This window comes from Crassostrea angulata, chromosome 7 (genome assembly GCF_025612915.1).
Source record: "Crassostrea angulata isolate pt1a10 chromosome 7, ASM2561291v2, whole genome shotgun sequence".
Taxonomy (NCBI): Eukaryota; Metazoa; Mollusca; class Bivalvia; order Ostreida; family Ostreidae; genus Magallana; species Magallana angulata.
In genome coordinates this window covers 8,659,598-8,677,934 of record NC_069117.1, presented here as the reverse complement: position 1 = coordinate 8,677,934, position 18,337 = coordinate 8,659,598, and the positions used below count along the sequence as shown (strand labels likewise).

The window sequence follows — 18,337 nt, the reverse complement described above, 5'->3', positions numbered from 1 at the left end:
CTGTTAGATCTAATAACTTACCATTGGTATGTAAAAATTGATCATGGTTCGATTTCAGACATTGGTAAAATGGTATGCAGTTTGCTTGAAGTTGTAAGGTTGTTCAAGGCTATAGATGCTCGATTTAAAACGTTCAAAAAATTAATTCTTTTACATAAGCGATACAATTATTAAAAAAATGCATTAGTCAATGCATGTAAAAACTGATATTGTAACAACTTTTTGAGTCACATAAAGATAATACACTAAATATTGTGATTGAAGAAATGATACGGATTTACACCAATGCAATCAACGTCACAATTCATCCGTCTGATTCCTCAACCTACACCATTTTGTTACAGGATTACTCAATGAACGTTTTTTTGCGACAGACATGGAGAGACTCTCGCCTCAACTTCTCTCATATCAGCAACATCAGTGTCCTAGAACTGGACCAGAGACGTATCGATGACGTGTGGGTCCCAGACACTTACTTCCAGAATGAGAAGAGCGCCAGCTTTCACACCGTCACAGTCCCAAACAAACTTCTCCACATCTACAACGACGGTTTCGTTATCTACAGCATCAGGTCGGACATGTATCTGTGTATGACCTATGTGTAGGCCGTTCTTGAATTCAACAACAAGAACCAAGAGCATAATCCTCCTCCCCCCCCCCCAACCGCTCCCATTATTTTCGTTAATTATTGTGTCTTAAATTTATAACAGTTCTATAGATGCATTTACTATAAGGCAAATTTAAAACACCATGAATAACATTAGATTTGTTAGAGAACGTTAAGATAAGCTTATAAACATTACAATATAATGTGTCTCTGCATCTCACGCTTTGAAGAAGCATTATTACATGCACCATTTCTAGAGAGAAGTTAAAGTGAGACAGTTACTACCAAGTATAATTCCATTGTAAGTGTTAGAATTCTATACAAGTGCCAAGTCTAGCCTTGGATGTTTCTCTGAAGAGTTGTGTGTTAGACGCGACGATTCTCACATTTTTCTCTGTTGCTGCCAATTCTACATCCCAGAGCCTGCAGTTCAGGCTAGGTCAGACACATAAAAGCCAAAACGTTGCTGGAGAACTTTTACCTACTTTCAGAATACACTCCAATATACATCGTAAACTTTAATAATTGAAACAAAAAATGTGATAATTCGGATCTTTGATAGTGCAATTCAAAAGAGTATAATCAATAGTTTTCTCTCTTTCGTATATCAAGCGACGCTCATAGTTTTATATGTTCCAGGATGATATTACATAATCATTGTATAACTATTCGGTGTTGAAGCTTGGTTATACCAACCAACCTTTTAAAACAAGACTATTTGAACTATTTATATCTCTTTTATGAACAACATGATTGCTTTAAAGAAATATCGTAAATGCAAACAATAATATACTGGTCAAAATTCCTAACATCCTAGTTGTATCTATTTATTATTTTAAAAACGTTAACACCAGTTTTTAAGTTGTTGCCACTATCGACTGTTTCTAAATGATTACCTGTTCATGTCAAAAATTTGTAATCGAGTTAAAATAACTCAACCATTACCGTATTTGTTGAAAGGCGTGGAGGGCGTGTTCGATATGTTTTTCGGATGTGTTTTTCAAAACGACTCGATTCGATCGATTCCTAGCCTTTAACTACTTATAAAAAACATAAATTCAATTCAGTTAAAATCGGCGAACGTGATCCAAGCAGAGCGCGGTTTACGATAGGTTTCTTTCTTTTCACAATATTTGATTTCTTGACTTTAATTTTTAACCTTTTAAAACTATGGTCTAAACAATAAGATATTCTTAATTCCTGATTTTCATCACAAATCGTTAAAGACATCACAAAATCATTTAAAGGTTTGACCGGAAATCCAATGCACCGGAAATGTTGAAGACCTACCATGATGACCTAAACGTCATGTAACGGCACGTCAACATGACGGCATTTGGGTAACTCAAATTTCAGATAGACACCGCACAACACGCTCAACAGCACGCCATCTTTTATAACACATAAATGGCCTGTTTGGGTGGGATGAGAAACCTCAAAGACTGAGACCGTTCCTCGGCATTCGAATTTTGCAAAACTAGACCACATAAACAGATGGAATAACCTTCCACAAAGGGTTTTTAATCAATTGTGGGGTCTCTATGAGATGCTGTTATCAATGGAAATGGGAAAATCACGTGGTTTTAAAGTAATAATTTTTATATTTTAGGGTACTGTGCCTTCTTGATTCTCTCAAAAACACTAAAATAAATTTTGATTGAGTTTTTTAAAAAATGCTTTGTTATTCTCTATGTTTGATATCTAACCATCGTCATGGTCAAATAATTAGAATTAGGAACTGTGTAAAATAAACACTTGCATGGGGCGTTAGAAATTTTGACTAGTGTATCTAAATCTAGAGAACTAAATATATAATAAACTATTAATAATTGAACTTAATGATGATTCTTATTTACAGATTATCATTAACTCTGTCTTGTATAATGGATTTACGATTTTTTCCAATGGACGACCAGACCTGTTCTATTTTTATGGAAAGCTGTAAGTATTAAAAGCAAAAAAAAAAAACAACGATGCAACATTGTGTTTCTCTGCCTTGCTAAGATACGTTTGATAATTGAAGTGGAATATTATCGTTATGGTTCGAGCTGTCTACAAACATTAGACAAAAAATGAATATATAGTATATAGGGACGTGGTTACGATTTTGATAAAATTCTATTTTTTTCTGTTTTTATTACATACAATGCTTTTGGGATGCATTTCTAATTATCAAATGGAATTTGGGAGTTAGTCGTAGAGTTATTTACAAGATAAAGGGTTCTCAACTCTTTGTCATGTACACAAGGCCCGTGCTTTGTTTTTGTTTACATATGTTTAAATGAATAAACGGTTCTTGACGTTCAACATATTATTTAAGGTCTAAAACTGGAGTTTTTACTTTAACATTCAATTGCCTATTAAAAATGCCTTACTGATACATCATAAAAATTAAAATCGGAAAAACAATTTTTGACCCAAATCGTGACCATGCCCCTTTAGGTTATTTATTAAGTTTGATATTAGACTCTGAACCCCTCTTCAGGTCCCGGAATTGGTCCGAATCTAAACTGATTGAAGATGCTTGCATAGTAGAATCACAAATTGTAGCACTGTAGTTCTTGAAAACATTTTAAAACATTTTTCCTGTATATTTATATGTTGAACCTTTGCTACCTCTAAAGGCCTCATTATTGATCTGGGAGTCATATGCATAGTTTTAGCAATTTATTGTCACTATCTATATAGGCTTTGTTATATACGTTGGCATTTGTGATGCAGTGGTTCTCGAAAAGATTTTTTTTTTTTACGAAAAACACCTTTTTCTACTGGTTTGGTTATTTTTGCGGCTCTCTTTGAAAAGAGAAAGAATATTTAATTTTACAACGTTAAATTCCATAATCATAAATATGCTTTATACCAATTTTTGTTAAATTTGGCTCAGTTGTTCTAGAGAAGAAGTAAAACATGTAAAAAGTTTACTGATGGACAGACGGACGGGCAGACAAACAAACAGACAGACAGACAATCGACAATTAGGTTCGGGTGAGCAAATCTTAACGGCCTTCAACTTAAAGCTTACAGATCAAAATCTGATGGTTTTACCAATTACAAAATGCTGTTGGACAAGATTGCAGGGAAACTGATTGTTGATAATTGTTTGGGGTTTTAATACAAAATGACTTTTTTTAAAAAAATCTTGCAATCTGTGTCATTTGACCCAGAAGCTCATTAGCTTAATTTGTTTGCAAGAAAATGATGAACAAAAAGTATGCTCTACCAGAAATTAAACATTCTAAATAAAAAAAATTACGCTGTTCTCCAATTACCATGTGCTTCTCATTTTTGTAAGTAAGGTAACACATGTTAACAAAGGAAAATTTTTCCACTTTTCCACAAAATACAAACCCATTTAATCTAAGCAGATTTCTATAGATTTTTGGTTTCGTTTTAAACGTTTAAACAGCAGAGAAAATCAAAGTAGAAACATGTACACATTTATATATTTAAATGTTTCTGAATTTAGAAGGTTTATAAATTTTAATGTATTATTTGTAAAAATTATTTATTTTTAAGCATTTAAAAGTAAGTAAGATTTTATTTGAGTTTTATGAAAAATGCACTGCGAGCACTACATGTATGCATGAGTTGTAACAATCGCTAGTTTCTTAGTTTAGTAGAAGTGATATTTAAATTAGTAAATATCTTGTCAAATCATTAGATGGAAAATTTTAAAAATCACATTACGGAACCAATTATTTAGATACTGAATAAAGTATAAATAGAAAATTTATCAACTTATGATATAGATAAGAAAAAATAAAAAAATCGTAATTACGTACTTTTTCGGTTGTTTCCAAAGACACAACTATTACGTTTTACGTATGAAACATGACGTCATAATGTAGACTGAGAACAAAAATAAATGAAGGAAATTATGATTTACTGGTTTTTGTCTTGCAGATGGTTACTCTATAGAAAATGTTGCTTTGAAGTGGAATCCCGATGACCCGGTTATCTTTGGGCTTGACGATAACGACGAACAAACCCTACCGCAGTTCTATTTCTACAAACCTTTGGAAGCCAAGGGCTGCTCTACAGTTAACTCTTTTAGTGAGATTCTATTTTTACGTCTCTGTCACTCTATCACGTGTTTCTTAGGTTACGATGGTCTTTAACCATAAACATGAAACGGAATGACACAATATTTAAGGTGTTTTCAGGTGCATACCCTTTACTGAAATCATTTGATCGATCAGAAAACCACCAAGTCAACATTCTGTACTGATTTATTTATCGTGACAAACACATTTGACAAAATAATCTGAGGATTTTTTATTCTAAAATATAATATAATATGACTATATATAAAATATATAACAATATTAAAAAAATTGTTGTTCGAAGACAAGAAGCACAATAGAGATATAGAATCGATCCTCGTTTTCCTGATAGTACACAGGGGTATATTAATGGTGACCATTCTACAGAACAATTAGTGATGCATTTTATCTAAGATTACAATTTTACATTAGTTAATAATTTTCCAAAGTTCATAATGAATATAGAACTTGTAACGTTTCTTAACTATTTGGGTTAAAGACACCTAAAAAGGATTTCTACTTGGAAAGGATAATTAATTTTGTAGCTTTTGCAGCCGCCCCCCCCCTCCACCCATCTGACATATAAGTCAGAGACTCCTTTTTTTGGTTGCCGTTGATGTCATTTTCCCCAATTTGCAATCACAATTATTCAAATATCTGTTGGGTTTGTCAACTCAATTAGATACTAGCAATACCTTATCATTGTCAGAACGTACAGCTTCAAAGAAATTAAATCGGAACAGATTGCTGCAATCGTGTTAATTTTTCAGTTAACAAAATCATTAGATGTTGTTTTTTTCCATATTAGTTTAATTATATCAATTGCATCTATTGTCAAATCTGTCTGGTTAGTTCAGAATGTTGTTGTTTTTATTTTAAAATTAAGGGAACATTTCGGTATGTCAACACATTAATGAAAGTAGCTTTGACCAAATGTAAACATTCATGAATTATTGTTCTACTTAAATGCCATCTTCCTACGTTTGATTTTATTCCCTGCTTCTTGTTGGGAGGGATTTTAAGTCTGCTTTAAGACCCACGGATTGAATATGACATTCATTTTCTCAAATACAAAGATCTGGGAAAGAACTAACGACAAAGTCGTAAATATTTTCCGTCTTGTAGAAGCTTCCAGTGTTTTAGAATGCGGTTTTTTTTCCAGACCCTTAATATGGGGGTTATATTTAGTAATCATGACATTTGGTTGGCGCATCATCAATAAACCTTTATTTTGTTTTCGATAATTATATTTTGCCCTCTTTAAATTCAAATCTTAATTAGTTTGTGATTTAAATACATTCATTATTTTGGTCGTAGGTCGCAAGTTCTTTTGTAAAACGCAGCTCTGGATAAGTTTCAAAACTTTACAAGAAAGTGAAGTTGGTTGAATGCATTAAATATAACATGTATAAACATTTTATATATACAGGTTATTCAAATGATAGAAGACGTACAGCATAATCTGGAGTCGGAGATGTTTTAAACTTTCACCTCTTCATTTATTCCTACGAAAGAGGGGCAATATTGCTCTTTCTTTATCCCATGAAATCAAGAAATTCTTATATACCAATTTCAGATACGGAGTTTTCCTGTCTCGAAGCCAAACTGTTTTTTCAAAGAAATTTGGGATTCTACATGTCACAAGTGTTTATTCCAAGCATGATGATTGTCATCCTTTCCTGGATCTCGTTTTGGATTCACGTGGATGCTGTTCCTGCAAGAGTTTCGCTCGGAGTCATTTGTGTGCTCACCATGACAACACAGAGTTCCGGTATACGGTCCTCTCTTCCGGTTGTGTCTTATATTAAAGCCATCGATATTTGGATGGCTGTTGGACTTTTGTTTGTGTTTGCCGCTTTACTTGAATACGCTTATATAAACGTACAAACACGAAAACATCGAAAACAAACAAAGGTAATGTCCTCTAATTACAATGAATTAATATAATAATAACTTCCAACACAATATTACACTAGACGTATTTCAAATGTATACGATATTTGGCAAAAATTTACTTTTCAACAAGTAAGCAATATTAAACAGATTTATGAATGTAATTGCATAAATTTATAAAGTTTATGAATAACATTTAGCAATTTATTTGTTTTTGGTTACCTCAATTAATGCTGAGATGAATTCATAGTGAAATGTTCGAAACGATTAAAGTAAACTTTGAAAAATGAAAAACATAGCAAAGAAATAAGGGAAAAGTCAAAACACATGTTTTAAAAAAAATGAATTTTTGTTTTTGTCCATTGAATGATTGTTTGATTACTAAATAATTATAGGACAATGAGAAAGATGAGAAGAGCATGCAGATCATGGAAACCCAAACGAAGACAGATTTCATGGACCGAGCTCGACGTGTTGATAGATTGTCCAGAGTTGTCTTCCCTATCTGCTATGCTGTTTTCAATCTTGTTTTTTGGGTTGTTTATCTTTCAAAATAATTGATTTTAGTTTTCCCAGTGAAACGCTATCAAGGCGTTCCTTTTATTGATGGATATGTCTTACTGGATAACATATACTATGTTGACTGTCATTGTCATTATTAACATTTTCACAATTATCGAGATCAGTTTCAGCACATCTTTTCGTGTAAACTTTAAAGAATGCGCACGTGATTGTGTTAAGTTGGTCATTTAGGCTTTCTGTGGTGCTGAAATGTATCTTTGGTTTCTTTATAAATCCAATTTTGGCTCATACACAGCCTAATAAGTTTTAAATTGAATCAACTGTGTTTGTGATATCTATTTCTTTCCAAGCGTTTGTGTGGTTTTAATTTGCGCTATAATGAATGTTGATAATGTTGATTGAAGTTGTCTAAGATTGACCGTTTCAGAGAAAGAATCATGTACATCAGAGGTTACAGCTAAACTAACAAGATAGTACAGTGTCCTATGTATGCCCTAACTTGATTGTTGATTGCAGAATGTTAATACTTGATTAAAGTTCCATCAAAACAAACAAATTGTCACTTCGAACAATGGAACATCTTGTACACGTAATTTGTTTCTGCAATCGAACTAGATTTCATTTCAATTGCATATGACGAAACAGTTTTCACAATTCGTTTCTAGCTACTAGATTGAAAGTGATTAAGGTCACTGATCTGATATTGACGCGTAAAGTGCGAGCATGCAGAAATGAGGCGATAAATGGAATCGAGTCTTACCTCCCGTGATATTTATGGTAGATGTAATTGGTGCCACATAGATATTTTTTTAATTGGCGGGAAGAGGGGAAAGATCAGGTGAGATCTGCTTTGTGTCGCCTGCTGTTTTGTAAATTGAATGAGTTATTAGAAAATAAGAAAACACTCAATTGCCATAAGACAATTGCTCTTGTAGCTTCTTCCAAATAGAATTGTATTTGCGTCATAGGGAAATATATATGTAAAAACAAAGCAACTTTTTCTTTGAGATATTTCTAGAAACTACAACACCTATCGATCATAATTAACAATACGAATTAACTAAATGTAATCAAAGTTTCGTTTTTAACAAATCAAATCGATTTTTAACATCTCAGGGTTACAAAAGACATCGCTTGAGACGTTGTTGATTTCTGGTAAAAGAAATCAATGTTTCTATATTTCATACTCTACATACATACAACTGTTAAGTGTTTTCTCATTGCTTTATTGTCTTTTCAAATTTACTAAAATTGTATGACAGTAAGTAAAATATCAATCCCGTTTATTGTACATTTATTTTTCAAACAATTGACAGAAAAAATATTCTATTTAAATAAAATACTTAAGGAGGTTTAGTTGTCAACAGATTAACCATAATGTCGACCTTAAATTTAAGATATGATTTGTTAAGCTATAAAATATTTTAGCTAGTTAAGAAAAATCGGTATATATATACCCTCATTTTGGTTATTTCCTATATTTTTATATATATTAATGTATAATTATACAGTCTAAATACAGTCTCAAAATGGACACGACCATTGAGTCCTCTTAAGTAAATTAATGGAATAAGGATCAATCGAAACGGTCATAGCTTCATACAGAACAAACAAAATGGCATGACTTTTTATACTTTAAAACGTTTGATAGATTCATCTTTTTGATCGCATCTGTGAAGATCGGCCAGGCGTCAAATATTTTATCAACTGACGAACAACTTTTATTTAACTCGTGAGATGGCGGATATTTCAATGACTATCAACCTTTTTAGGATGTATTTTTCGCAGGTCATTTTGAATTTATATATGTAGATTACTCTTGCTTGTATTCAAATTTATTTTGATGTATGAACTATTTTTGTATCGCCGCTTTGAAACTTTTATATACATTTTTTGTCAGGAATATGATTAAAGAGATAGAACAGCTGAAAACACATTTGTGAATAACTTCATATTTACCCATTGTCTCCTTAAGAAATAAGAAATAACGTTGATTATAACAGTTGAAATACATAAAAATCTCTTCATATACATTATTAATGTAATTATGATCTTCCGGAAATTTAAGGATCGTACAAACTGGAATAATCTTATATCGTTTATTTGTACCACGTTGATTTTGATTGACAGTAATTGACACTTGCTAAAAACTACAAGATCTTCGCACGACTATGGTCATCATGATATACGAGGTAAAGAAACTCTCTTAACGGAACATATCATCACTTTCTAAATAAATGAATTATTGTTTACTAATTTTGGTGCATTTTAAAATGAACGAATATAAATATGTCAAATAACCCTTCAAGGGGACTCACTTACAAAAATAGATTTAGGTTGTAGCAACTTCTAACACGCAATATACATGCTTACAAAATAATAATTGTGGTTATTTTAAAGACTTCAAACAATTACAACCGGGGGGAAGTAGAAAAGACATATTTCTATCAACAAGCATGTTCAGGAGAATCTTCGCGAGCCCTGCATGTATTTTGTTTACTGTAAATACGCATGCGTAATAGTATAGAATTTGTTTACATGTATGTTTTACATTTTTGTTACCTTTGTCATTATGTAATCATACATTAGTATTTTTATTTACATGTATGTTTTACATGTTTTTACCTTTAAAAATTTTTACCAAATTTTGAGTAAAATTTTTTTTCGCAATATAATTTGGTGTTATGTTTTCTTTTACAATTTCTGATTTGGTCAAATAACTAGATGCAGTTTAAATTTCTGTTTTGTTTCATGATGAAAGAGGTAGGCATAAAGAAGGCTTAACCCCGTAACATGTTGCGATGTAAAATATGTATGTGTTATACGTAACATTTAACTTTGATGAAATAGTTAGATTTTTCTCATTGAGAAATTTGAAATTTTCTGAAAGTTGATACATTTATAAGTAGTACAAAAATACCGAACCCGAAAGGATTTTTTTTCAAGTTGTTTTTGTTAACATGCACCATACTGTTTCTTTAATAAATGGAACAGCCATAAAACATGTTATATGTATTTAGTGCTTCCGCGGCTTAAAATTGGAAAACTCTTTTTTGAGATCGAAAAAATATAAAAATATAATAACGATTATATTTCAAAAGTACATGTAAATATCAAATTGGTTATGGAAGTTAGAATGTTTTATTTGATCTTCCAATAATAATTATATTAGCGGAAAAAAGAAACTGTGCTTTATATAATATATGAAAAAAAAAATTAAAATTACAATGAACAAATTCTATTTTTTGTAATACTGTTAACACATGTATTCGTAACAACATCTCATAGTACAATAACGTCAACGTCGAATAACGTCAAATTCAGCACACTCGAAAGTCACTGTTATTTGAAATTGAATTAACAAAATTAATAACGCGTGTGCCCACCATTTGCGTTCACGCGTGCTTCACAGCGACGCCTCATTGATGCAACTAAAGTGTTCAGAAATGCTTAATAGATGTTGTTCCAGATGTTGGTTAAAGCCTGCCCTAAATCAGCCAATGTCACTGGCTGATTTGGTAAACGGCGTAAACGTCTTTCCATTTCATCCCAGACGTGCTCAATCGGCGACAAATAGGCGGAAACAGGTGGACAAGGCAAGACATCGACATTCTGTTGAACAAACAAGTCCCTGACTACACGTGCAACGTGTGAACTTGCGTTGTCTTTCTGCAGAGTGATGTGATTTTGATGTCTCTGTATGAAGGGTATCACATGACGCTGAATAATTTCATCTCGATAGCATACGCTGGTGAGATTTCCATTGACAATTTGTAGAGGGGGCAGTCAAACTTGCTGTCTGGAAACGATTTCTCAGATGCACAAGTATAATGTGGTTGTCCTATTGACGTGACGCCACACGAGGTCTCCCAGAGCGCTGTCGATCCTTGGTGTTGTCAGATTGTTGAAAACGTCTCTATATGGACTGAATGGTGTTCCGATGAACTCCAAAGTGTCTTTCTACAGTATTTTGTGCCATTCCAGCTTGCAGCATCCCAACTGCATGATTACGTTGATTTTTGTTGAGTCGTGGCATGACATAGGGGTAAATTTTGTTGAAACTAAAGTGATTTCCTTAACAATAAAAGTTTAAACAAATCCTTTGCAATTCTTATTCCAAACAGTATTGGTCCGTAAAACTCGTGCGTACAAATTCTTCAATAAACAACAAGTGCTCACTGACCATGAAAAAGTCCGTGCACCCGGACGGTTACCATCCGATATTGTCAAAAACAATACCATTATCGATTGTTTAAATTTTATAAATACAAACAATAGTTATAGAAAAATTATACTAAATTTTATAATGCAGTTTCTTTTTTCCGCTAGTATATATTCAAAATGCATGATGACGTTTGCTTGTGATCAAATATCCCGTGTGTCATTGAAAATTAAATGTCACAGATTTCCAATGCAAACATAAGGGGAGATATACACCGACCGTATATATATTAATTGAAGGCTGTTATTTTGAACTTATATCATTCAACCAAACGCATTGTCCACTGCTTTAAAGCTTTTTCAAAGAGAACGTATGGTTGAATAATACAATAATATACAAAAAGTAGTCGAAATGTAGATCTTATATTTTATATAAATGACATTTGTATTTTGTGTATTTTAAAGCACCTTTCAAAAACTCAGAAAAATAGAAAATATTTGTTGTATCGTTTTAAGTACAGGATAATCATGATTGTATCATTGGAATCAACAAAAACAGAATTGCATGTATTGAAAACAAGTGTGGAATTTTTTCAATTGTAATGGGATGACCAAGTTTTTTTTAAGTTTACGTGGAAGTTTACATGAGCCTTTTATATCAGTTTTGGGAAAGTTGACCCAAAAAATGTGAGTTTTTTTCTTTGTAGCTCCACTGAACCAAAAGTTCAAGTCAGCTCATCTAAGAAGCTGTCCGTCTCTCCGTCCGTTTGTCCGTAAGCTTTTCACATTTTTTTTCCTTTTCTCAAGAACAACTGGACCAAAAGGAATGACACAAACCATCTTTATGAGTAGGGAAATCATCATTGTTTATAAGAACTAAACCTTTTTGGGGGAGATAATCCGACCATTATGAAAGCAAGAAGTTGAAAAAATGTAAATATAAGTATTAAATCATTACTTTTTGAAAAATACGGCCTGTAACTGCAGCGCCTAACACTTACGCGCGTTACTCAATTTGTTTACACACACCGCTTTAAGGTTGAGACTATATCTTTCAAAAATAATGATCGAATGCGTAAATGCACATTTATTCAAGGTGGGCATTGACTTTAGTCTGATTCCCAGTTACCATAAATAAAACAAGCATTTAAAAAACGAGTTCATTAAAAGGTACCCTGTTCTTCAAAGTTAATATGCATGTAATCCGCTGATTCTTGTGCAAATACAGTGTATTAAAGAAAAATTGAAAGCGCGATCTTTCGTTCAAACACCAGGGACAAATCATTTTAATCAATGTTGTTTACAGAATTTAAGTCTCTTTGAGTATGAGCTGATAATTTGTATACGATAATTACATAAACAGAATATTCTGTTATATTTTCTTTTACTCATGTATTGAAACCATGAATTGCATCATTTTTATGTAGTATAGCTATAAAAAAAACCAACACATTTTTATGTTTGTCGAGGCATAAACAGTTAACATATTTACTAGCCGTTGTTAAATTCCATGTCATAGTGTTTGTATCCACTAGCAATGGCTGAAATTCCTTGTCATGGTGTCCAATCCACTAGCAAAGGTAAATATTTATTGTCATGGTGTCTGTAAGGAGCGATGGTTGACATTCCTTGTTAAAATGGCTGATATATACGTGGTAGGTATGTAACTTGTAAAGATTTTTGTAGCTGATTGAAACTATTCAAAACCGTTCATTATAGACTTTCCCCTCACAAAATATCTTGTTCAGAATTACTTTTTTTATCGTGGTGTAAAAAACAAAATACCATTACGATTATTTTAGTAGGTTTCTTTAGAAACAAACCGAGCAATATTTTCTTATTACCGGAAAACTCTTCCTTGTTTAGATAGATTGAAATGTATTTCGACTTTTCCCATTGATATTTTTTTTTTCTACTGCCACCCTAAGAAAACAAGAACTACTTCTCATTTTTGAAAGCACGTTTTATTTCCTGTGGATTTTTTCATCTGTGTCTGAATATTTCCGGTCCTCCATGCTTTGATTTCCCTTATATGGTGCGTCTTATATCAGGCTGTCTTCCTCTCTTGACATACGCTATATTTTTTGTATATTGTGATTTGTTTTTCTCCTCATGAATCGTTTGATTTTCTCTTATAGACACTTCTTTCAGTTTAATCTGAAACACTTTTTCATTTGCTTGATAGAAAACTACATGGTTTTTTTGTTATGTAGCGGGAAGAAATTTTGGGAAGTAAATCACGTTTGCATGACTTCACAACAATTATATCTAGAGGAGGTCAGCAAGTAAGCAAGTTAAAAGAAACTTTGTGTATTTTTGGCTTTTTAAGGCTTATCAAAGTAATCCTTACTAGAAACAACTTAGCTATTCTTTTCTGATATGAGGATATAGCTCTACAAATTCAACTAGAGTAGACTGAATCACCTCTATCGAACGGCTGAATATACAGAGTTCCCCTTTAAGACATGAAGAAAGATATTTAAAATATCATTAAGAAAGATATCTAAAAATTCATTAATCACCATACATGTACTAGTTGTCATGGCATGATTTAAATTGGATTGATGAAGTGTTCTCATGCTAAATGATTATTACTTTAATAATTCATAATTGCGGAGAATTGTTATTGATTATGGCTTAACCTTCCTTTGGGCGAAATAAAGATTACTTTATTTAACCAGCATACACCTACGTATGTTTCATATTTTTTCCGATGTTTCAGTAATGCGCCAGTTTAAAGGATATGTACTACACACATCAAAAAAGGCAAAGGATATAATTTTGGGTTTATTTTGGAAGGAAATCAAGCATTTTGCTTTAACTAAATTACTTAAACTTTATTTATGTATATCTATAAACGCATTTAAATAGGTTTTTCAGTTTAGAGGTTCAAAAATTAAATTGATGTTTGTCGAAAATAATTATTAACGTTCACAAAAACAACAAAAAAGTTTGAGATAGAGAAGGAAATATTTCTGTCCAAAAATTAGTATAAACGACCGTATCACTCTTAAACCATAAACTAAGTGATGAAGTATTAAGAGGGAGACACGGTAATTTTATAAGTGCGTTGATAGTTTTCTATATATTTGTGTCACCTGTAATTCATGATCTGATTTAATGCTACAAAGAAACAACTAACATTTCAGAACATTTCAGATTTGCAATATGATTAATTGAACATACAATATTATACATTATACCTCTTGTTTAAACAGAAATTGAATTGTATTTGTTATGTAGCATCCAGGTAATGGTTTCAGGTTTTCATATTCATTGTTTTAGAATTCATTTGTAAATATGCCCATTGACCCTGTGTATGTTTAATATTTTCTGTATACTGTGAGAATACACTGCAAACGTATTGTTATGGCCATAGGCATCCATAATCAGACAATAACAACTGGATTCTTCTGTTCTTTCTTTAATAATTAAATGTTTTAAAACTGTTATCTCACAATCTTTATTCTGAATTCTCCATCCGCTTTAGAACAAAGTTTTTCTACTTTTACATTCAACACCAAATAGTCTATAAAATTTTAATTACTGTAAACACTTGAAATAAAATGAATATTTCAGAAGAATGGGTCGGTTAACTTGTTGTTTTACCAATACTTTCAACATAAGAGATCGTATGTAAGTGCGTGCTAAAGGTTTTCTTTATTATTATTAATGTGTTTCCTAAAGATTCTAAATTCATTTTGTTCCCTTTTAAGCTTCCTTGTTTGCTTCACTCATAAAAACACACGCTGTACCTGTAGCTCTGACAGTGTCCTCCGTACCATTGGAGCACTTTGTTAAACTCTTTAAAATCCTGTTACATAAGTCGCTGACTCCTAATGACATCGATCTGACCACTACAAGGATGAACACTCTCTTCACCAGTCTGTGGACTGTTCTTTTGCTGGGTCGCCTGGTCAGGTCCCAGCAGCTGCAGAGGTATGATTACTTGATTCCAGCTTTTATAAAGTCTTTTTTCCCTGATGCATGATATAGATAACAATGAATTTAAAGTAACAACAGGATAACATTATGTGTAAATGAGTTTTTTTGGTGTGTGAATTCAATTGAAAACGATTATAATAACGCCTTAATTTCTATTTATTATGTAAACGTTCCATTCATTACGTACGTAAAATGACCGATGACCTAGTACGAGCATCAGAGAGCTTCTTGTAGTACGTTCTTCTCTATAAACCTTGTATTCTCGTATCGCCTGGAGGAAACTCACCCAGTGCTTAATAAAATTGATGTATCTAATCTTAATATTTTGTTTTGTTATAATCTAAACTTTGTTTAGTTTCTCAAAGTTTCATAAGCAAGAATACAACTAACACTCTGCAAGTTTACATCAACATATTTGAACTGGCTTAATACCTGTGGATTAACTATGCCGTCCTTGCGTGACCAACCCTTTTTATGACCAATTTTAACTTTTTTATTCAATTTTTATTTAATCGCTGCTTTACAAGCAACAGGCTTTGTCTGCCAAAGGTTGTTTATCGTAGCTTATCTTGTTAATCTCTTTGTTTACCCTAGCTTTCAAAAATTAAATTTTATGTTCCGGGTGATGGATATGACATAAAAATTGCTAATTGATCAATGATTGTAACTAAAGTGTATGACTATTTATTTGAATTCGTTAAACCCTGATCGATCATTAATGTGTCTTTTTTCGTAACAAATTAAATTGAGTTGTTGACAAAAAATTACATAATTATATATGTTGCCGCCAAACCCATTTTCAACTAACTGACATTTAACTTATAATACCCTACTACATACTTAATTCTTAGTTGAGAATCTACACTATAGTATAACTGCAACATATACATATAAAACAATACAATTGAGTCAACCTTGACCTATCCTAGAACTGTTTTATGTCGTAGAAAAAAAAAAACTTTACGATTGTGTTCATTGTTGCATTTTATTAAACATCGCTCAAGATAAAATTAAATACATTAAAAATATTTGTTTGATAAGCAGGTTTAGAGGCCCATATCAATTATGAAGCTGTTTACAAAAACATTTCATATTTTTGTTGTGCATTTCAGAAGGAATATTTTGAATTATTATACCTCTGTGAATATTTTCTATGTAAATTACAATAAATAAACATGCTTTTCTATCTAACTGTGAAATAGTTTCTGTGCTATATGCCCATGGTGAATAGTCATAATAACTAGTCACCGGAGGCTTTCGATTTCCATTCTTTTAAAACTCGGAACACCTCAGACGCCATCCGAACAATACATTAATTTCAAAGGTTGATAAATTTAATTTGATTTTTATCATATAAAAAATTTTGCTTCGCAGACAAAACATTTTTCTGTGGTATAAATAAAATACCTTTTTACTGACTATTCGGACAATAGCAAGTTTATTGTCCCCCATCGACAGAAACTATTTCCATAGACTTCGCCTCGTGAGATAATTGCTGTCTTGAGGAACAATAAACTTGCTATCGTCCTCATAGCCAGTAAATATATATTATCTACTGTACAGCTCAACGTATGTCTCGAGAATTGCACCTGACAAAGAAAAAGGTACCTCTATACAATGGTGTGTGTTAGTCAAAGGAAGTCCTTTGACAACAATTGATAAAACCTTAAATTGCAATATAGAAGTGTATTTAATTACTTGATATAGACAATCATGTAACAAAGATGTTAATATGTATTACGGTGCTACCGTTGTGGCGAGCGCATTGTCAACTAAGTGATATTTTGACAGTTATCAACTGAGAGAGAGAGAGAGAGAGAGAGAGAGAGAGAGAGAGAGAGAGAGATTTATATAACATTTCTAAGTACAAAATACATAGACTTGCTTCCCCGCAAAACCGTTCCCTAATTGATCAATCTGTAAGATGCTATTTGTTTAATTTTATCAAAAGTGTAAACATTAAACACATACATGTATACTTTTTTGTTTTCTACCGTGTTGTTATTTGTCTTTTATTTTTTTTTTCCTGGTTTACATATTTTTTTTCAAATGTGTTTAGTTTTGCATTCTAATTTCATATGTTGGATGTGCCCACGGTCTCTTATTGAAGGTATGTAATATCCCATTTTTCAAATTTAGAACTATGCTGCAGACCGAGATAACATATTCCAACCAACAAGATAAAACAAAACATCCTTTAGCAAAAGGCTTTTTCAAATAAATGGTAGCCCTTCCTCAACAGCCCCATCCCCCCCCCCAACCCCGTTTCAAAGGAAAATTGCTTCTAAAATGTTTATTTCAAGAAAAAATAGCCTGTTACTAGTTACTAAATCCTTACTGTTACATTAAATCGTCAGCTATGAAAGTAACTAGATTTAAGTTAAATATCCTGATTGTATGGATTTTTTGTAATGATGGTTCTAATCAATACAAAACATTTTCTAAATTAGTCTTCTTACTACCACCAAAGCTAATTAAAATTGTGAAAATTTTAAGTTCAATTGTCCATAGATTTAGTTGTTGCAATTGCTTAGTGGAAAGAAGAACAATATTTTATGTCAAAAACAAAAAAATCCTCAACAGATTAAGTGAGATTGCAGGGACGAGGTTAACGTCCAACAACCCTGGAATCACGGACCTGAGTGACGAGTTCCGGCCCCTGAAGCTGAACGACATGTTCGTGAAATGTACGACGACAAATGGACGGACGCCATGGAGGATCTCAGCTCCGGGGGTATCCAGGACAAGGTGGCCGTCACCCTCCTGCTGCAGATAGTTAAGGTTGGTCCATGACAAGGTATACCACATCGTCCACAGTTTATCTTAAGACGCACTGTAGCTGTAGTGTGTATAACTATTTATTTTCTGTCTATAGGAAGCCTTTAGTCTCTGCAAGGACTCCCATCTTTTGCTGTTATGGTTAAAAGAGTGTCAACTGCTAGAATTTGTCCAGGAGAGTGGTCCTCCTGAAAGAAAGCTGGTACCCTAGAACCTTCAGAGTTATATGTACCATACCATACGCTATCTGTGTTTTAATGCCCAGCTATGTAGGGCTTCTGGCTGTATAAAATGATTGATCAAGAGGTGTGATAATTAAGTATTGCGGGAAGTAATTATAACTTATTGAGATTAAATAAGTTTATTTATATGAAAGGTTAGGAGTTCG

The 18,337-nt window shown here is 32.5% G+C and overlaps 1 pseudogene; it reads left to right on the top strand.

Annotated features, from left to right (window-relative positions):
• Positions 1–9,639, top strand: part of LOC128192812 (uncharacterized) — a 39,229-nt pseudogene extending 29,590 nt beyond the window's left edge.
• Positions 9,640–18,337: the final 8,698 nt, after the last annotated feature.